The sequence below is a fragment of the Neofelis nebulosa genome, chromosome 7 (assembly GCF_028018385.1).
Source record: "Neofelis nebulosa isolate mNeoNeb1 chromosome 7, mNeoNeb1.pri, whole genome shotgun sequence".
NCBI lineage: Eukaryota > Metazoa > Chordata > Mammalia > Carnivora > Felidae > Neofelis > Neofelis nebulosa.
In genome coordinates, this window is record NC_080788.1 from 81,117,289 (window position 1) to 81,136,425 (window position 19,137).

General features: G+C 37.1%; 1 long non-coding RNA gene across 1 annotated transcript in view; it reads left to right on the forward strand.

Moving 5' to 3' along the window:
* Window positions 1-18,016, forward strand: part of LOC131517051 (uncharacterized) — a 70,139-nt gene extending 52,123 nt beyond the window's left edge. The window contains exons 4-6 of the long non-coding RNA XR_009264360.1: window positions 2,944-3,027; window positions 15,764-15,848; window positions 17,674-18,016. This is a non-coding gene — a long non-coding RNA (uncharacterized LOC131517051). The remainder of the gene's footprint in view (window positions 1-2,943; window positions 3,028-15,763; window positions 15,849-17,673) is intronic.
* Window positions 18,017-19,137: the final 1,121 nt, after the last annotated feature.

A 19,137-nucleotide genomic window follows, 5' to 3' on the forward strand; every position in this document is an offset into this window, starting at 1 on the left:
TTTTTTTTTGCTTTTTTCTTTACCTACTTTGTTTGCTGTTGTTGAAACATTTTAACAAATTAATTAGATGTTAATTCTTAGCAATAAATGAAACCTTGAAGGTGCTTAACAGCAAGTAAGCTCCACAGCAAAATCTATTTATTTCCAAAGTTTTTCCTCAGACTCTGAATAAATACAATCTCCTCCAGAGATTACAACCAAAGAATGGTTCCAAGACTATCCTCACTGATATCAGCCAAAAGAGACATCTCCAAGGATATACTATAGGTCTAGCTTATTTTTTATTCAAATTTTAATCAAATGCCTATCCATTAAAAAAATAGATATCGTATGTTTTCACTCATATGTGGAACTTGAGAAAGTTAACAGAAGACCATGGGGGAAGGGAAGGGAAGGGGAAAAAATAGTTTCAAACAGAGGGAGGCAAACCATGAGAGACTCTTAAATACGGAGAACAAACTGCGGATTGATCGGGGGGTGGTGCAGGGCAGAAGAGGAAAATAGGTGATGGGCATTAAGGAGGGCACTTGTTGGGATGAGCACTGGGTGTTGTATGTAAGTGATGAATCATGGGAATCTACGCCCAAAACCAAGAGCACACTGTATACATTGTATGTTAGCCAACTTGACAATAAATTACATTAAAAAAATAAAATAATAAAATTATTTTAAAAAAATAAAAGACATAGAAACCCTGTTTTTTGACATTTCAGCTGACACAGTGATGGTAACTCAAACTTCTGAACAGGCTGAATGATGCACAGAAGCTTACAAGATAAAATGTAGTAGGAAGAAAAGTCATACCACATTCTCAATGGTGGTGTACAACCAAAGCCCCCAAATAGGATGGGGAATAGAAAGTAAAACCCACTCACATGAAAAGAATCTAGCTGTATTGATTAACATCAAATAATAGAAATCAACATTCAAATGTAACTTCAGAAACATTGGTGAATAGGTGGGCTGCATGCATATCCAACGAGTTCAAAATAAAAAAAGTAATAGTTCCCTTATTCTGTTTTGGTCACACTCCAGGAAAAGTATTGTATATATTACTGTGTTATAGTTTTCAGGAAATTGAAATACAGAAATGTATGTACAGAAGATTGTGATTAGGGTAGAACATCATTTCAATATCAGATCAAGTGAAGAATGATAGCAGGAAAAAAGATATATTGTCTGAGCAAAGGAGAAGGTAAGAGAACAGGAAAGTTGACTTTAAATATTATAGGATTGGCCTGAGGGAAAAGGATGAAGATGGATTCTGAAAGAAGATTAATTGACAAAAGCTTCAGGAAGCTTAGCTGTCAGCTCCATACAAATCTCAGATTTCCCCTGCCCAAACTCTCATCTCACAGAGGTGGTCCTCAGTCATAGCCAGTCTGTGACCGAAAGTGCATTCCAGCCCCACAGTTCTAAGATTCTGTACAGGGAACAGATGTGTCAAATTTGTTATTACACTGAATTTTTTAAGTTCTTTCTTCTATTGAAAAATCAAGTACATCTTTGCAAAATAAAAATAGAATTTTATTATAGCAGTACAAACATTTTATGCCATTCTTTATAGTTTCAAAACTATGAATATCCAATCAAACTTCATAATTGCTTTCATAAGTGCCTAATTAAACTATAAATATTATTAAATATATCCACGTACAGTAAGAAATGGAAACATCTGGATGAAAAATGAGAAATTTAGACAAGCAGCTGGATATTTTACCTACACAATGCTAGATACCAAGATATTCAAAAACATCAAATGGCTGATAGAATTTTGGCGCGTCATCTGGGTATTTGACTGTATCTTCTTTATTTCACATTACTTCTTAGTTTCTCAGTTTCTCTATTTTTTTAATGGGAATATTTTACGCATTTCTCCTACTAAATAGCATTATCCAGTCACAGAAAAAACACTGTTTCTCCTTTGCTGTCAGTTGACCCTCTACTCTGACCTCACTCCCTTTGTTTCACCATTTTACCGGGATATCGGCACTGCTGACACAAAAATGACACAGAATATTGGAAATTCAGGAAAAATCAAGTTAGGGGCTTTGGAATGCACCCCTCCCATCCTCTCCCTGACAGTCTGTGATGACTATTGGAAAGCCCATCTGGCCTCAGAACCCCCCACTATGAAATGTTCCCCAAACTATCCCCTGCCACCCCAACCCCCTACCATGCTTCTACCTTAGATGCCAGGGATCCATTTCCAATTCAATATCTTTCTCTGACTCTGGTTTCCAGGGCACATTGTCCCTTGATTTGCCTGATGGCCCTGGTCTTCATAGAGCTTAGAGTCAAAATAATAATGATGAAAATACTAATTCCAACTTATGAGCACCTACTATGTTCAAGCATTGCATTAAGTGGTTTATATGAATTAATTCATTAATATTCATAACAACCCTATTAAAGCAGTGCTATAATTATCCTCATTTTGCTGATGAGGAAACTGAGATGAGTGAATTTAACAATTTGCCAAAATTGTCATAGACATAGCACCCCAAACCCCAATACATATTCAGGTTTTCTCACTTTGGAGCCCCTCTCTTAACCACTATACTATGCTGCCTCTCTAGTAGTCTACTCTAATTTCCAAACATTTCACCAAATTTCAAGGGATCTCAAACTCAAAGATGGTTATCATAGATTTATTCCATGTTTCAAGCAGGATCTGACACCCTACTTCTTTCTAGAAACGTGTGTACTTGGTATCAGGAAGATGATGTTTTGTCCTAATTGAGCAATTCAAACTGCCTTCCAAGGATTTAAAAAAAAAAAAATGCACTTGTCCTTTGCGTGTTCTCATTGTTCTGAGAACAATATAGGCACATCAGGTAATCCTGCACCATTTAAATATTTTTTCATGTTTCATAAAGGTTAATCCACATAAATGAAATATTTTACTCATTCATTTAACAAATATTTATTCAACTGTTCTAGGCACTGATGATACAAAAATGACACAGACAAAAATCTCTGCACCCATGGAACTTACATTCTCTTAGAGGAGACACGGTAAGCAAGGTAAATATATAAATTATACAATATGTAAAATGTTGAAAAGTGCTAATGAGAATATAACGCAAAAAAGGGAGATATGCAATGTCAGGGAAGGCGTTGAAATTTAGATGCTGGTGTCCAGGGAAAGCATCATGAAGAACATAACTTCAACATAAAGACCTATAGGAGTGAGGGATCTCCCCATGAAGATAAATAGGAGAGGAAGCAGGGGCAGTCTAAATTGAGAGTATGCCTGGCATGTTCCAGAAACACCAGGAAGTCAGTGTGGCTGGAAGACAGAATATGAGGTGGTGGGAGTGGAGGATGGGGTGGGACAGAAACAAGAAATAAGGTCAAAAAGTAGAGGATGTTGGGAGTGGAGAGATGGCGGTATTCAGATCATGAAGAACCTTGTAGATCATTATAAAGGATCTGGCTTTTATCTGAATAAGCTGGGAAGCAATTGGAGGGTTTTGAGCAGAGGAGTGACAAGAACTGACTTTTGTTTGAATGGGATCCTCTGGTTGCATACTGAGAATAGACTGCATTGGGGCAGGGGTAAAAGTAAAGAGTCCAGGTAGGAGATTATCACAATTCATGTGATAGGTGTAGTTGGCTTGGTGCCAAGGTAGCAGTAGGAGAGATAAGAATTCATAGAATTCTGGATACGTTTTGGAGGTAGAGCTGATGGAATTTGCTGACAGACGTGGGGTATGAAAGAGAGAAGTCAAGAAAGACCATGAGGTGTTTTGGTCTGAACAAATAAGAGAGTTGATTAAAAACTCCTTGAAGAGAGAATGAGCCACACATATTCACTTAATAAATAATGAATATAAATTTTAAAATACTAAAATGAATTGAAATTCCTCTGAAAAGTGTTAAATATGTGTAAAGCAAAAATAGGATAATAGGAAGGTGTGTTATTAAAATATAGGATGCTTCTACATTTAAATGTGACATTGATAGTCCCAAGTACCTCCTAAATAAAAAGAAAGGCTTAATTCTTTCCACAGTGATATTCAGCTAGTAGATACTGAACACAGCATAAAAATATTTGCCAGAAAATCTGATAGTCAGATTTTGATATTTATTAAGGACTTTCCATATTGAGTTTAATTAAGGATTTGATTATGAATTCTACCTTGAAGGCATGATTACTACTTATCTCTTCACTCTTGGGCCAAAGAGAATTACAGATGCTGAACATCTCTCTACTGCATCTATGAAATAGTCATTAGTTTGAAAAGGCATCTCTTTTCTTAGTGCTGAAAATTGCCTGGAGAAATTTAACTCATTCAGCTTTTATAGTAATCCTATAAGGAATCCTGGGTGTATTTTTAATATTATAACCGAGAAGCTATATGAGTCATCACAACTAATTTCCTGATAAATATGCAATTGTCTTTTATTACCCTTTTATTATACACATTAGGCTTTTATTCCTGTTAATATGGTCAAATATGATAGAGAAATAATGTTACTTTCTCAGAGGGTATATATAAAGTTCACTACCCACTTTCATTATTTAACTAAGCATCTTCTTTTCTAGCTTTCCCATTTCTAACATGTCAATGGAAAAACATCACCATGGAAGACTCGCTCTTTAAGGAACCCTATTATTAACTAAATCCTTGGATATCATAAAGAGCTGAAAGGTTACTGCAATCCATTTTAGCTCTTAAAAACTTTTGAAACATGCTGTTAAATGTGTGAGGAATCATATGGCTATTCAACAAAAAGGAACTCCTGGGACATAGGTGGTGTCTCTTTCCTAAGGAATTGAGAGGCTAGAATATCATAAACTGGCAACATATGGCAGCCCCACAGTCCCTCCAAAAGTAATGTTGTTCTGCCTTGTTCTAACTGCACACTCCTATCTTGTCTCCTTTCTGCTTCTTTCCACCAACATCTGCTATGACCCATTCTTAGCCTCAGAAATATTTAGAAACTTTAGTTTCCTTTGAAGATGGTAAGAATGGTTAAAGAAGCAATAATCACATTGTACAATCAAGCAGTAGGAAGGGAAAACAAGCAAGAATAAATACCTCCCCTTGCTCTCCCTTTGCAAATAATCTGGAAAAACTAATCCAAATGCTAGTGAAGTTTAAGAGTATTATGTGAAATTAATGACCAAGAAAGCAATGATCAAAACTGATTTAATCCAATCACTTAAAACAGCTACAATTTTTCAACCCCTGTATTTGAATGTGTAAAAATTATAACTTTATTAATTTCTTCTGTAACACCTCACTTTGTGTTCAGACACACTCCTCCAATAATATGGTAGAATGGGTTTGTACAAACACAAAAGCTGGATTATTTTCATCTCTCAGGTTCATACTTTGTGACATCAGGTTGGTAGTTTGAAATTGGCTGTGGTTGGAGTACTTACTCCATGGAAATCATCAAATATTATAAATTTGAATTTTTTTGTGTTTCATTTTGTTGCAGGACAACCAGCTATTAAACATTTACCAGTATACTACTGCTCCCTCCATGACAGAAATGTAATCCTAGGCAGTTACAGATAAACTTTCCCTTCCTCCTCTTTCCCCTAGAGGAACGTCTACAATCTAAGGTGCTTCTGTATTATCCATGCATCTGGGGAAGAGCTCTAATCATCACCTAGCATCTGTCTACCATGACATCCTCTGGGATGTTCATATAATACATCTAGTCCTCAGTTATCATCTCCTTCCATGGTGACAACCATCAATGATACACCACTACTCCTGAATTGTGTGCTCCAATCTGCCTTCCACTATAGCATCTCTTTGTTACTATTGTGAAGTCTCTGGGTTTGCCTACTCTCCCTTGACTGACTTCTGCATACCTCCCTCAGGGACCAGGAAAATGTGCAATACCAGCAGGTTACTCTTGGTCTGGGAAATGCAAGTTTTGGTGGATTATCTCAGACTCTTTTCAGGCCTGACATAATCTTGTCATCATAGGCATTCTGTTGCTGCTATACCACACCAGGAGTATAAGGAATTCCAGGCTTTGTCATTTGCTGAGACACTTCCTAGAAGATAAGACATGCATCTTCATTGCTCAGGTTGCAAGGTATGTCAGAGGTTCGGTTCCTCTGCCCTGAGAGTCTGCCTAAGGAGATGGCAGGAGGCAGGGTCCCTGCTCAGTGACCTGTAGATCCCTGCTTTTCTGTCTAACACCCCACTTTCTCTTACTCCATCCAAAGAAAATTTTTATTTTCCCCCTTCGGTAAGGGAATGGCAGGGGAGCGAGTAGGGAAACTATCTTGATAAATACTTTTCTTTATCTGTCATTTATACCAAGATCTTGGCCTTGAGTTCTTTTGGCAGGTACATGGCCTCCTCAGCTATATGTAAAACCTCTTGCTTAATGTGGTAGAGAAGGATTACAGAGAAAGTAAATATCCAATTCCCATTTTTTTCTTCTGCTTTAAATCCCAAACATAAACATGACAATTTTCCAGGAAGGAGAAAAAGACAATATTATGTTCTCCATCACCAATGTGAAGATGCAACATGAGAGTTTACCTTTCTAGTTAAAATAAAGAAATATGAAGTGTACCTGGGTAGCTCAGTTGTTCAAGCATCTGACTTTTGATTTCAGCTCAGGTCATGATCCCAGGGTTGTGGGATCGAGCCCCACGTCGGGCTCTGCACCGAGCATTGAGCCTGCTTAAAATTCTCTCTCTCTCTCTCTCTCTCTCTCTCTCTCTCTCTCTCTCTCTCTCCCTCTCCCCTCCGCTGCCCTCTCCCCTGCTTGTGCACTCTCTTTCTCTAAAATAAAATTAATAAATTGATTAATGAAAAGAAATATGAAAGGGGGTGTGTTTTCTCTGATCCTTCTCTGATGTGATTCTTGATCACTTCAGGTTTTATTCTTTGCTCCTTTCTCTATATTTATCCATGGATTAAGTATCATTTATTAGTGACATCTCCCACCATTTTAGACAAAGTCAGACAAAATTAAAACCCTCCATAACCTGCTCCTCCAGGACTATGGCCTAGTTTTAATCTTCACTCCTTTCTCAGTATTCCTGCTGGAAGCCATCACATATTCAGATTGTTCTTCCAATTTCCACATTAATGGTTGATTTCTATAATATTCCTTTCAGAAAGGCAGCCTCATCATAACACTGGAAATAACTGTGTTTTCAGATGTTTCCCTAATTGTCTTTCATGCAATAATAAATATAATTAAAAGAATATTAATAAATTGCAGTAAATCCATTTTGAGTATTAAAATTTGTGGAATCAGTTTTCCTACCAATATTCTTTGAGAATCACATTCAGAACTTAAACTGCAAATGTTTATTTTTATTGAAGAAAGGTAGTTTGCTAAACATATTTAATATCAGGAATAAATACGAATTTGTGTGAGAGAGAATTGATTTAGTGCCAATCATGTGTCATTGTTTTAAAGGTAAATTACAGAGCTGTTCCCAAAACAAATTTAAATAAAAACCTCTCTCTCTCTCTCTCTCTCTCTCTCTCTCTCTCTCTCTCTCTCTCTCTGTCTCTCTCTCTCTCAGACAAACATTTAAACATAAATATGCAAGGCAAAAGATCCACTTTCATCTGGGTAAAAATGTATGCTGAAAAAATTGTTAAGAATAAGACAATGTAATCCTATGCTAAGTGCCAAATGTTTGGTAGCAACAACAGAAAGTACTGACTGCAAGAATTTAAAGGAAGGGAGCACCCCAAGCTAAGACTGTCAGTCAATGAAGATTCCAAAAAGGAGGCAGAATTTGAGGAGGGCTTTACAGGATACCAAGGATTGAGACAGTTATAGAGGAAATGAGAAATGTTTTGGAATAGGGAGAGTGGCATTATCATGGTAACCATACTTAGTTGTTTTCAAAAATAGAAAATGAGGGGCGCCTGGGTGGCGCAGTCGGTTAAGCGTCCGACTTCACCCAGGTCACGATCTCGCGGTCCGTGAGTTCGAGCCCCGCGTCAGGCTCTGGGCTGATGGATGGCTCGGAGCCTGGAGCCTGTTTCCGATTCTGTGTCTCCCTCTCTCTCTGCCCCTCCCCCGTTCATGCTCTGTCCCAAAAAAAATAAATAAATAAAAAACGTTGAAAAAAAAATTAAAAAAAAGAAAATGAATGCATCTCATTAGAATGGGTAGAATGAGAGCTCAAGAAAGGTAAAACTGGAAGAGCGATTGGGAGCAGATCTGGAGGTCTTTAGATGGCCCATCAATGGGAACTTCAAAGGATACTATCTAAAAAGTGAAAAGACAACCCACATAAAGGGAGAAAATATTTGTAAATCATTTATCCATTAAGCATCTAATATCAAGATATATAAAAAATTCTTACAACTCAAAAATAAAAAGACAAATAGTTGAGTTAAAAACTGGGGAAAGTACTTGAATAGACATCTCTCCAAGTAAGATATACAAGTGACCAATAAGCACATGAAAAGATGCTCAATAGCATTAATCATCACGGAAATGTAAATCAAAACCACAATGAGATTCTACTTCACACTCACTAATATGGCTTTAATCAAAAAGATAAATAATAACATGTTAACAAGGATGTGAAGAACTCAGAACCATCCTACACTGCTGGTGGAAATGTAAAATGGGACACCCACTGTGGAAAACAGTTTAATCATATGTTAATCATACGTTTATGTTGCCATATGACCCAGCAATACCACACCTTGGTATATGCCCAAGAGAAATAAAAACATGTTCACACAAAAACTTGCACACAAACGTTCACAACAGCATTATTTATAATTGCCAAAAGATAGGAACAACCTAAACACCCACCAAGCAAAGAAAAAATACATAAAATGTAGTGTATTCATGCATTGGAATATTATTTATCCATAAAAAAGAATGAAGTACTGATAAATACCACAACATGAGTAAACCTTGTAAACATTATGCTAAGTGCAAGAAGCAGACACAAAAAGCATACATTATAATATTCCATTTACATACAAAATATTCAGGATAGGCAAACCCATAGAGACAGAAGGTAGATTCATGGTTGTGAGGAGCTGGGAAGAGGGGTGAATGGGGAGTGACTGTTAACCGGGATGGAGTTTTGATGGAAGGTGATGAAAATATTCTGAATCAGTTAGTGGGATGGTTGTACAATTCTAAGAATATACTGAAAACTGAATTGTATATTTTAAAATTGAGACTTATGGTACATGAATTATATCTCAATAAGAAAGAAAATCTAGGGGCGCCTGGGTGGCGCAGTCGGTTAAGCGTCCGACTTCAACCAGGTCACGATCTCGCGGTCCGTGAGTTCGAGCCCTGCGTCAGGCTCTGGGCTGATGGCTCGGAGCCTGGAGCCTGTTTCCGATTCTGTGTCTCCCTCTCTCTCTGCCCCTCCCCCGTTCATGCTCTGTCTCTCTCTGTCCCAAAAATAAATTAAAAAAAAAACGTTGAAAAAGAAAGAAAATCTACATTAAGAAAAAATAAGGAACTGTATCTTTTAAACCTTAAGCAGCCATGGAATATTTTTGTGTAGGACAGCAACCTGTTCACATTTGCATTTTGATCTGTCTTGTCCCTTGACCTACAACAGTGTTTCTCACAGTGAAACGGTTTCTTTCTTTCCTTTTCCATGCAGCCTCCATTTCCTGACCCAGTCTTGCTCCCTGACCCTTGCCATCAGGCATCCAGTTTCATCACATTATTAAAATTCTTCTCTTAAAAATTACCAAAAAGTTTCTTGCTACTAATCTAGGAGGTAGATTCTTATTTGTGCTCAAGAAACTAAATCTTTTTGTTTTGTGGTAATGATAACCACATTTTCTTGTAATTCCCTGTTCCTCATCTCTCTGAACACCTTTTTCCCCCCTCCTGTCCCGTAAAGGAAAGATATCCCCCTCAAAGATGTATTTCTGATCCTTTTACCGTCTGGAGCTGTTGGTGATCTTATCCAACCCCTGATTTCTGTAGGACTTGAAACTCTCTGCCCCAGCATCTCTCCACAGCTCCGGTCCTTCATTCCTTACTGCTGGCTGCACCTGTCTACCTAAATAGACAGAAAAGTTTGCTCAGTCTCAATTTGACCTAAATGAAGCATACAAACTTTCTCCTATGTTTTCTCTATCTGTCACAATCTTAGTATCTTCACAATCACTCCAGCTCAAAAATCATAACATTTTTTCACTCTTTTTATCCAACCAGCTGCTAAGACCTATAGACTCTACATTCGTATCTCTCACTTCTATGCTTTATTCTTTGTTCCCACTGAAAACAACCTAATCCAAGTATTCATTTTACACCTTGACTGGAATATCCTACCTTATATCTATGTCATATTCATCCTTCAATACATGGTTCAAACACCACTATGTCCATAGTGCCTTCTCCAACTTCTCTATGGAGAAGTGACCTCTCCATCCTCTAAAGGCTTACCATGCTCTCTCTACATCCTCACAGCTACAGTAATTCGCATCAGATAAGGTAGAGAATATTAACTTCCCCACTACTGGAAGCTCCTGGAGTTAAGAAACATTGCCATTAGGATATACTTTGCCATTTAAAATATCTACTACATTGCTTTGTACCCAATTAGTTCTTAAAGGAATTTAAGATAGCCAGTGTTTTATACAAAATAAGCCTTCGATAACTTTTTGTTCACTGAACAAATGTTCACATAATCTTTTATTTTTTATAAGAATTTCTCTTAGGTATCACTGATCATTTGCAGCCAGAATTAAGAAGATAAAAAAAAATACTTATCACAGACAGGTCCCCAGCTTATTTATGTCCCACACATGCAAATAGGACCCCATCTAGACTAAAATAGGAATTCCCCTTCCCTCTGCTGTTACTGCTACCACAAAGTTCTTATCCCTTCAGAGGGAGAAAACCACTACCACTGCACCCCCCCCCCACTTTCTGCCATGCACAGGGGATTGGTGAAGATGAGGTCAGAACTTTAGGCCCCTGGGGGGTATCATTTCCCCCAGCCATTTCCTATCATCCCTATCACCCTGGGCATCTCAGCCCCCTGACTCCCGTTCCAGTCCCATACCCATGCTCATTCAACACCCTATCCTGCTAAAAATTCTTCTCTGGCCACAGGAACCACCACTGGTGCCTTCAGTCCCCAACACTCCAAGTCCTGTGGTTGCAGACTAAGAAGGGCTCTGACTTAGGATGGGGAGAATGACCTGCCCTGACATTTTAGGGCACTCTGAATACATTTTCTCATAGATATATTATTGAAGATAATAATTACCTTCACATGTCAACCAAGAAACTCCATAACCACTTTTTACAATGTTTTCATGGAAAAATGGCTTCTGAGTTTTAAATTCAGGAAACAGTGCCTTAGGCTCTTTTGGACAAAGCGAACAAATATTTTGGGTGAAACCCAAGTAGGTACTTGATTTTCCAACTAACTTAAATGTGTGAACTTTTAAAAGTGAAATCATTCAAGGTTTTAATATTTAACATGATGAGAACTTTTTAGGCACCCTTCAATCTGCTTTAGATTTCTCTACATCACCTTAGGAAGATGTTATACTGCTGACAACTAGGTGTGATTTTGTCACATCAAAATACATATACACCTGCGCTTAAGACAAAAAGGTGATTGTGAATAAGGCTCACAGTTCGAAGGTACAGCAGGATGGTATAGAGCAGACGGTTTGATAATGAGAAATTATAGTTTCCTGCAATTCTTGAGGACCGAAGGGAGGGAATTACTTGCTTTATGCTGGCAGCAATTTCCTTAAACCCTGTGAGATGGCATAGCTCAAGCTGTTGCAAATGTAGGCAGAGTAGCTACCAGCCACAGTTCTTGGTTGGAGCAAGATTCCCTGAGGCATGAAATACATTGAAAAGCCTTTCTAAATAGGATTGATCACTTAATTTGACTGTTTTAGAGAAAATCCTACATAGTCTTCAATTTCCAGCATTTGTTCACAGCTTCCTGGAAGCTTATTAATTATTTCTACCATATATGTGGGTATATACATTCATATATATTTTAATTAGGTACTCTAATCATAGAGATCATCATCAATATACTGTATTAAAAGTGTTAGACATTAGTTACAGAATATTCCTTTAGCTTGGCTTTCACAATATGGTACCATCAACACCAAGCTCTTCCTCTGAGAGAAAAAATTAAGTCTTTAGATGCATGTTGGTGTCTTTTTTTTGCAAGATGGGTGTGGTGACATCAACCATTGCCACTAGTCCTCAAAACAGAGCAACCAGCAGCACAAAGCGGATCATCATGTTTAAAAACAGAGAAGCTGGTATCTGTTTTGTTAACTGCACACTTCATTTCGAGGGGTTAACTTTTGCCTCTCACTTATACTTTCTCTTTCATGAATGAGCAATTAATTACTTAGCCGCTGTCGCTGTTTCAGAGCTTCAGTTTACAATAGCCTTTTGTTTTCTTGCACACTAAAGAGCTTTGAAGGATTTCAATCTTCAAAAACACAGAGCACTTTCTTTCTCTTTATTTCTGAACACAAAAAAAGTGTCTATTCTTATGTATATTTAATAACAGTCTTCAAAAAAGAGCCTTATTGTGCACCTTAACATGATCTGATTGATTCTTGCAGCTAAGTCAAAGGAACACATACAAATCTTAGCTCTGGGAAACATTTTCTATTTAAGAATTTTAAAGTGTAAACTTTATAATAAAGTAGGGGAGAACATGTAAATATGTTGTATTTCATTTTAAATACAGTTAAGCACAGTTTAAACACAGCCAACTCTTTCCAGATGATAATGTGACTTGGATAATGAAGTGCTTCGTCTTAAGTCACAGAAAGTTCAGTGCTGTTGCAGCTTACAATTACAGGGGGAGCTCTGTATGTCCTTATTTAAATATGTTTATCTCTTGACAACAAGGAGATGCATGTATTTATGTATACACATATATACAGTCTTCACAGGCAGAGGAAAATAAAAGACTGAGGCATTATCTGATAGAATTACTGTCTGTTGATAATACCTGAGACGTAAGTCCCTCATATCCCTCTTTTATTTTTTTTAATATATGAAATTTATTGTCAAATTGGTTTCCATACAACACCCAAGTCTCATCCCAAAATATGCCCTCTTCAATGCCCATCACCTACCCCCCCCACCCCCCATCAACCCTCAGTTTGTTCTCAGTTTTCCCTCTTTTATTTCTTAAAAACAGATGTGGGTAAGACAATGAATCTGGCTAGGATAATAAAACTTCCATCCATTTTGAATGTATTTTTGTGTATGGTGTAAGAAAGTGGTCCAGTTTCATTCTTCCGCATGTTGCTGTCCAGTTTTGACCACTGGGTGTTAACATGTAAGCGATGAATCACTAAATTCTACTCGTGAAGCCAATATTACACTATATGTTAACTAACTAGAATTTGAATACAAACTTGAAACAAAAATAAATAAAAATAAATAAAAGCTCAGATAACAGCATTTTTCTGCAATAAAGTATTTTTTAGTTGTTAAAAAAAAAAACCTTCCATTATCTAGAATGGTTATGGAATTGAAATGTTAATTTAATAGTCTGATTAATTCAGCATTAAGTAGTACATACTTTCTCCTTTAACCCATGAAATTAAAAATGCAAATAATTCAGTTAAATATATAAAACAATTTCTATCCCTGGTAAAGATGAGCTGAACTTGGAATATACCTTTGTCTTGATATTAAAAAAAAAAAAATTCTAGTCCTGACACAAGTTTACTGATTATCAATCACTTCTTTCTCATAATATTGCTGAGATCCCATGAGTGAACACACACATGCACATCGGTTAACAGAGGGCTCTAAGTAGTTAAATTCCAGCAAATTGAGAATATACCATAAGTATCTCAGCTTCTTACTTAATTGTATATTTTACAAATACAGTATTTTGCATTTAAAAATTTTTTTAAGTATTTGTTTTTTTTAATTTTTTAAGTTTGTTTGTTTGTTTTGAGAGAGAGAGAGAGCAGGGGAGGGGCAGTGAGAGAGGGAAAGAGAGAATCCCAAGCAGGCTCAGTACTGACAGCACGGAGCCTGATGTGGGGCTCAAACTCACAAACTGTGACATCATGACCTGAGCAGAAACCAAGAGTCAGACACTTAACTGACTGAGCCACCCAGGCACCTCTGAATTTTTAAATGTTAATATCTTCCTGGCCCACTAGAGAGCTTAATAAAGCATACTCCCAGCATTTATGTCAAAATCTTGTACAGAGTTAGACAGCAAGGCCAGGTATATACTGACCTGACAACCCATTATACGATCAGCTCTTGGCTCTGGTGGTCAGATACAATTTGCACTCTGGTAGTCGAGGTGACCACTGATGATGTCCTGGGCTTGGACATATCCTTTTTCATCATCCTTCATTCAGTCAAACAGGGTTCAGAGTCAGAGTCATTCTACTAAGCGAGGCCCTTGGAGAATATCAGGAATCCAGTTAGGTTAGATTGACAAGAACCCAATTCTTTATTTATAATTACCTCTCTGTACCACCATGGCATTTAGCGCCTCCATTGGAGACAGGTGGAATTCAGGTGATCAAGAATTCTCCACTGTGGGAGACCAGGATGATTTGGTTAATTCTGGCTACATTATCAGCTTTCCAATTTTGTAATTCTATCTTAATATGACTACATTGAAACATATATAACATATAATGAACTGTTTGAAAATATTTCATGTTTTGGCTTAAATTATCTCTAGGACACACTATCTCTAGTGCAATTTTGAATATCTGAATATGTTATCCTATTATGTGGCCATAGTATAATTTATTTAACCAATCCCCTGATGCTGAAAATTAAGATATTTTCATTTTAACATTAAAACACCACTCTGCCATAACTATCCATGCAGTTGTACTCATGAAAGGATAAAGCTCAGTGGTTAAGGGCATAAAGTTTGGTGCCCAGCAGAGGGAGATTTGGGTCCTGTCACTTTCTAATGGTGTAATTTTGGATAAATCTCTTAACATCTCAAAGCTTTAGTTCTTTCATCTGTAAAAGGCAGATAATTTGACCTAATTCCTAGGGATTTTAAGAGCATCCAATGAGGAAGTACATGTGAATTCATGGTAAATATATTAGTTTGGTCTTAATTAGCTACCTATACTTATTTCCTTAAGATGAATTTATAGCGGTACCTGAGTAGCTTGGTTAGTTAAGCATCTGACTCTTGGTTTCAACTCAGGTCATGATCTCACAGTTTGTGAGATGGAGCCCTGCATCAGGCTCTATGCTGACAGCACAGAACCTGCTTGGGATTCTCTCTCTCCCTCTCCTCTCTGCTTCTCTCTCTTTCAAAATAAATAAATAAACTTGAAAAAAGATGAATTTATAGACATGAAATTATATTGTTAATGTACATTTTTAAGGTCCTTGACCCATGTTGCCTAATTGCCCTCATAGTATACAACTCCCAATAGCAATATCACATTATGCTGTAATAAGGTATGTGTTGGTTTGTATCTAGAATTAACCTGTGAAGTCATCAATAGGAGTTCTAGGTCTCGTTTCATGTGGGTACCTATCACAGGGACATATACACAGCACATGCTCCAATCATTGTTTGTTTAGTGAATACCTATACCTTTCCTTCTGATATGAATAAGCACATCTGTTTTTTTTGTTTTTTTGTTTTTTTAAAAACAGCACCACCTTTTCAGAGACAAGGCCCTCCTTGTCATCAATTCTGGAGGTCACCACTGCAGGCAAATAGAACAAGTGGGCTTCACAGTCAATGGCAGTGGTTCTCATCTAGGGAATGTATTTTAAAATGCAGATTTCTGTGTTCCGTTTGCAGAGATTCTGATTCAGGAAGTTCCATTTGTGGCCCAGGAATCTAATCTTTATTTACCACCTTCCAACCAACACCATTCCTGACACAGGTAGTGTATGTGTTCTATCCTGATAACCACTGATCTCTATAGTCTTTGCCTCACAATGCCAGAGTTCTTTAGGTTCCTTCCAATCCTGTGACTCTATAATGTATTTTTTAAAGGCATCACCAATCAAAACAAGCTCAGAGGCCTTATAACTTATCCATAATATTTGATAATTATTAAAAGATGCATTGTTGCTAAACTAGCCAGGCTTTCTGCTGATTTGGGGGAAGAACAAGTGAAACAAAGACAAATAGTTTATCCTGGTACCTGCCCACACATGCCAAATTCCATCCTGGTATCTATTCCCCGCATGGCAGGAACCGAGTTGGTCTGCTCCATTTTGACCAAAAGTAAACATTATGTTATCACCCCATATCATTCTCCTTGATCCAAATGCCCACAGAGGGGCTGGAAGTGGCCTCCAAAGAGGGTACCAACATGAAAACCCATGAAGGCAGAGCTAAACAGCTTTCCTGTCTCTTGCTGTCCTTAGTGAGCAGCCCAAAACCAACAGGCCCAAGTGAAGGTTTGAAGAAGGTGGCCCTCAGAAAGTTCTTCAAGGAAAAGTCGAGGGTCACCAGGAAATTTAGCAACTGAGACCTAGAAGCCAATGCTCCTGAGAAAAGAGCATTCAAAGTGAAAAAGACAAATGATACTAGTAAAGAGCCTCTCTTAAGCTTGATTTCATGTAGTTTTGGCTTTGTGTAGTTCTTGGTACATCTATATCCAGCTTTTCTCAGAATGGTTCCCAATTACCCACCTACCCCAAGCCTCAGATAAGAAAACAAATGCTATCATACATCACTTTTCTCTTCTTATATAAAATAAAGATAGGGTTGTTAGGAGGATTACATTTGATGACTTAGCAGAATGCCTGTTACATAATACAGGTGGTCAGTCATTTTCCTTCTCTCTTCCTCTCTACCTTCACCCATCCTCACTCCCAAATCTGTCCTTCTGTATCTAAATAAGACTGCTAGTTCACATATCTCTATGTCCTAATTTTTAAGTAACCAACAAGAATTTGTTCAAAACATCATTAAATACCAGCATATTCATTATGGACTTTATAATAAAAATATAACTCATGATTTATAACCTCAATCAATTTATAATCTGATAGGAAAGAGAAAACGAACATGCATATAGCAACAGGAGGACAAATAAAATTTTATTAAATGTCATTTATTAAGTAATTTAATTTATTACTTAATTTATTAAAACTTAATTTATTAAAAAATATCTTCTGGATCATCAATAAGTATGGTAGCAATTCAAAGAAAGGAGAAAGCTATGGGTCTGAATTTCCAAAGAAAGCTTCAAGGAATAGTCAGGGTTTAATCTTGGCTCTGAAATAAAAACATCTATACGTTACTTACTATGTGTCAGTTACTATACTAAATAGAGATAGGTTTATCTTTTATCTCTATCATTACTCTCTTCCTTTTTATGAAAGAACAATTCTGTTTGCATAGAGGCAAGGACATTACAGATGTGAGGAGTGGGAAAAGAAGCAACTGAGACAAGAGAAGTGTAGGGATTTGTTTCATGCATTTTTCAAGCAACACCACTGTCCAAATAAGCCCTTTTGAACTCCAGCATACCAGGCTTTATCTGTACTTTCCCACACAAGTCAATTATAGCCTGGACCATACTTCCTACACAATTCAAGTTCTCATCATTTATTGATAAAATAGCCCATGGCATTGAAAAAAAAAAGTCTTCCATGCAAAATCATGGCAAATTACATGAGGAATAAGAATATTTTATTCTTGGGGCACCCGGGTGGATCAGTTGGTTAAATGTCTGACTCTTAATTTCTGCTCAGGTCATGATCTTATGGTTCATGGGCTCGAACCCTGCATCTGGCTCTGTACTGACAGAGTGAAACCTGCTTGGGATTCTCTCTCTCCCTCTTTTTCTGCCCCTCCCCAGCTCCCTCTGACTCTCTCTGAAAATAAATAAATAAACTTAATTATAAAACTTAAACTTAAAAAAAGAGTATTTTATTCTTTAAGTTGTAGTCATAGAATTAACCTGACTTTCCTTGAACAATGAAAATGTTGCCAGGAAGAAATGATGCAATCTGAGGTAGTGGAAAGTATAGGGACTTTGTGACAGGTCACCAGAATTAGAATTCCTCCATTCCCTCCACCCCTGCCATTTGCTGTGTGACCATGGATAAATAATTTAGTCTGAGTTTGTTTCCTTGTGTGTTAATTGAAGGTATAAAAATAATACCTGTAGTAGAAAATTTTTGTGAAGATTAAAGGAAATAATCTAGTCGAATGCCTTTTGGAAATCGAAAGGATTACAGAAATATTATTATTATTATTATTATTATTACTGCTTTTATTATCATTTGCTGAACTAGGTATTGTTACATCAGGTGAATAAATTTAAGTTTGCTTAGAAGTAAATGATTCCTATAAAATATATGCTTGGTCTCCCTTCTGGCATACTAAACTTCAGCTCTGTAATATAAGCATTTAACTGTCTTTTCCACATAAAACTTATTTGTGACTCACACAGATTCCTTTGCCTTATGAGGATGTTCAAAACACCTCTCTCTGTTCTAGAAAATAAAATTTCTGAAGTTGTTGCTTTTTTCTCCAAGCCTAAGTGCATTTTTCGTTTACCAAAGAAAGATGAGACAGCCAGAAGAATTGGTCTATTGCTGCCTCTTTAAAAGACTCTCTCTCTTCTTTCCATCGTTCCTGGCTTGTATTGAAACCAGATGGTAAAACCAAGACTGGAACATCCTTTGGTGTCCAGAAGGAGGCCAGTCTGGCCAAAGCATTGTCATTCTTGTCAGCAACCAGAGTCAAAAACATTTTTATAGTTAATCATCAGGAGTGCATACTGGCTCTAACAGCCATGTATGCAGTATTTGTCAGCATGAAGGTTCTATCCACACCACAGATGACGCCATGTCGGCAAGAAATGTGTTTCGATATCCTTTAGCAATGAGCTGAGCAAATTTTCATGGCTGACTCCCAAAGCAAACAATGATATAAAATTTAGTGCCGGACTTCTTTTTCACCAAATTGTGTGGATACTAGTATCTTTCATTTATAAAATCTAACTCCTTCACAGCAAGTCTGCCCTGGAATACTCTTTAAAATATGGAAAGTTAAAGAACTGCAGCAAATTACTACAAATATTTTTAAAGAAATTAACCCACCCTAAAATGAACTTTCATTTCCAAAGATGAAGAGCTGCAGTCTTAGACTCTGAGGAATCAGAGTAATTTCATGGATGAGGGCCCACCAATAAAATCCTGTCTCTACCT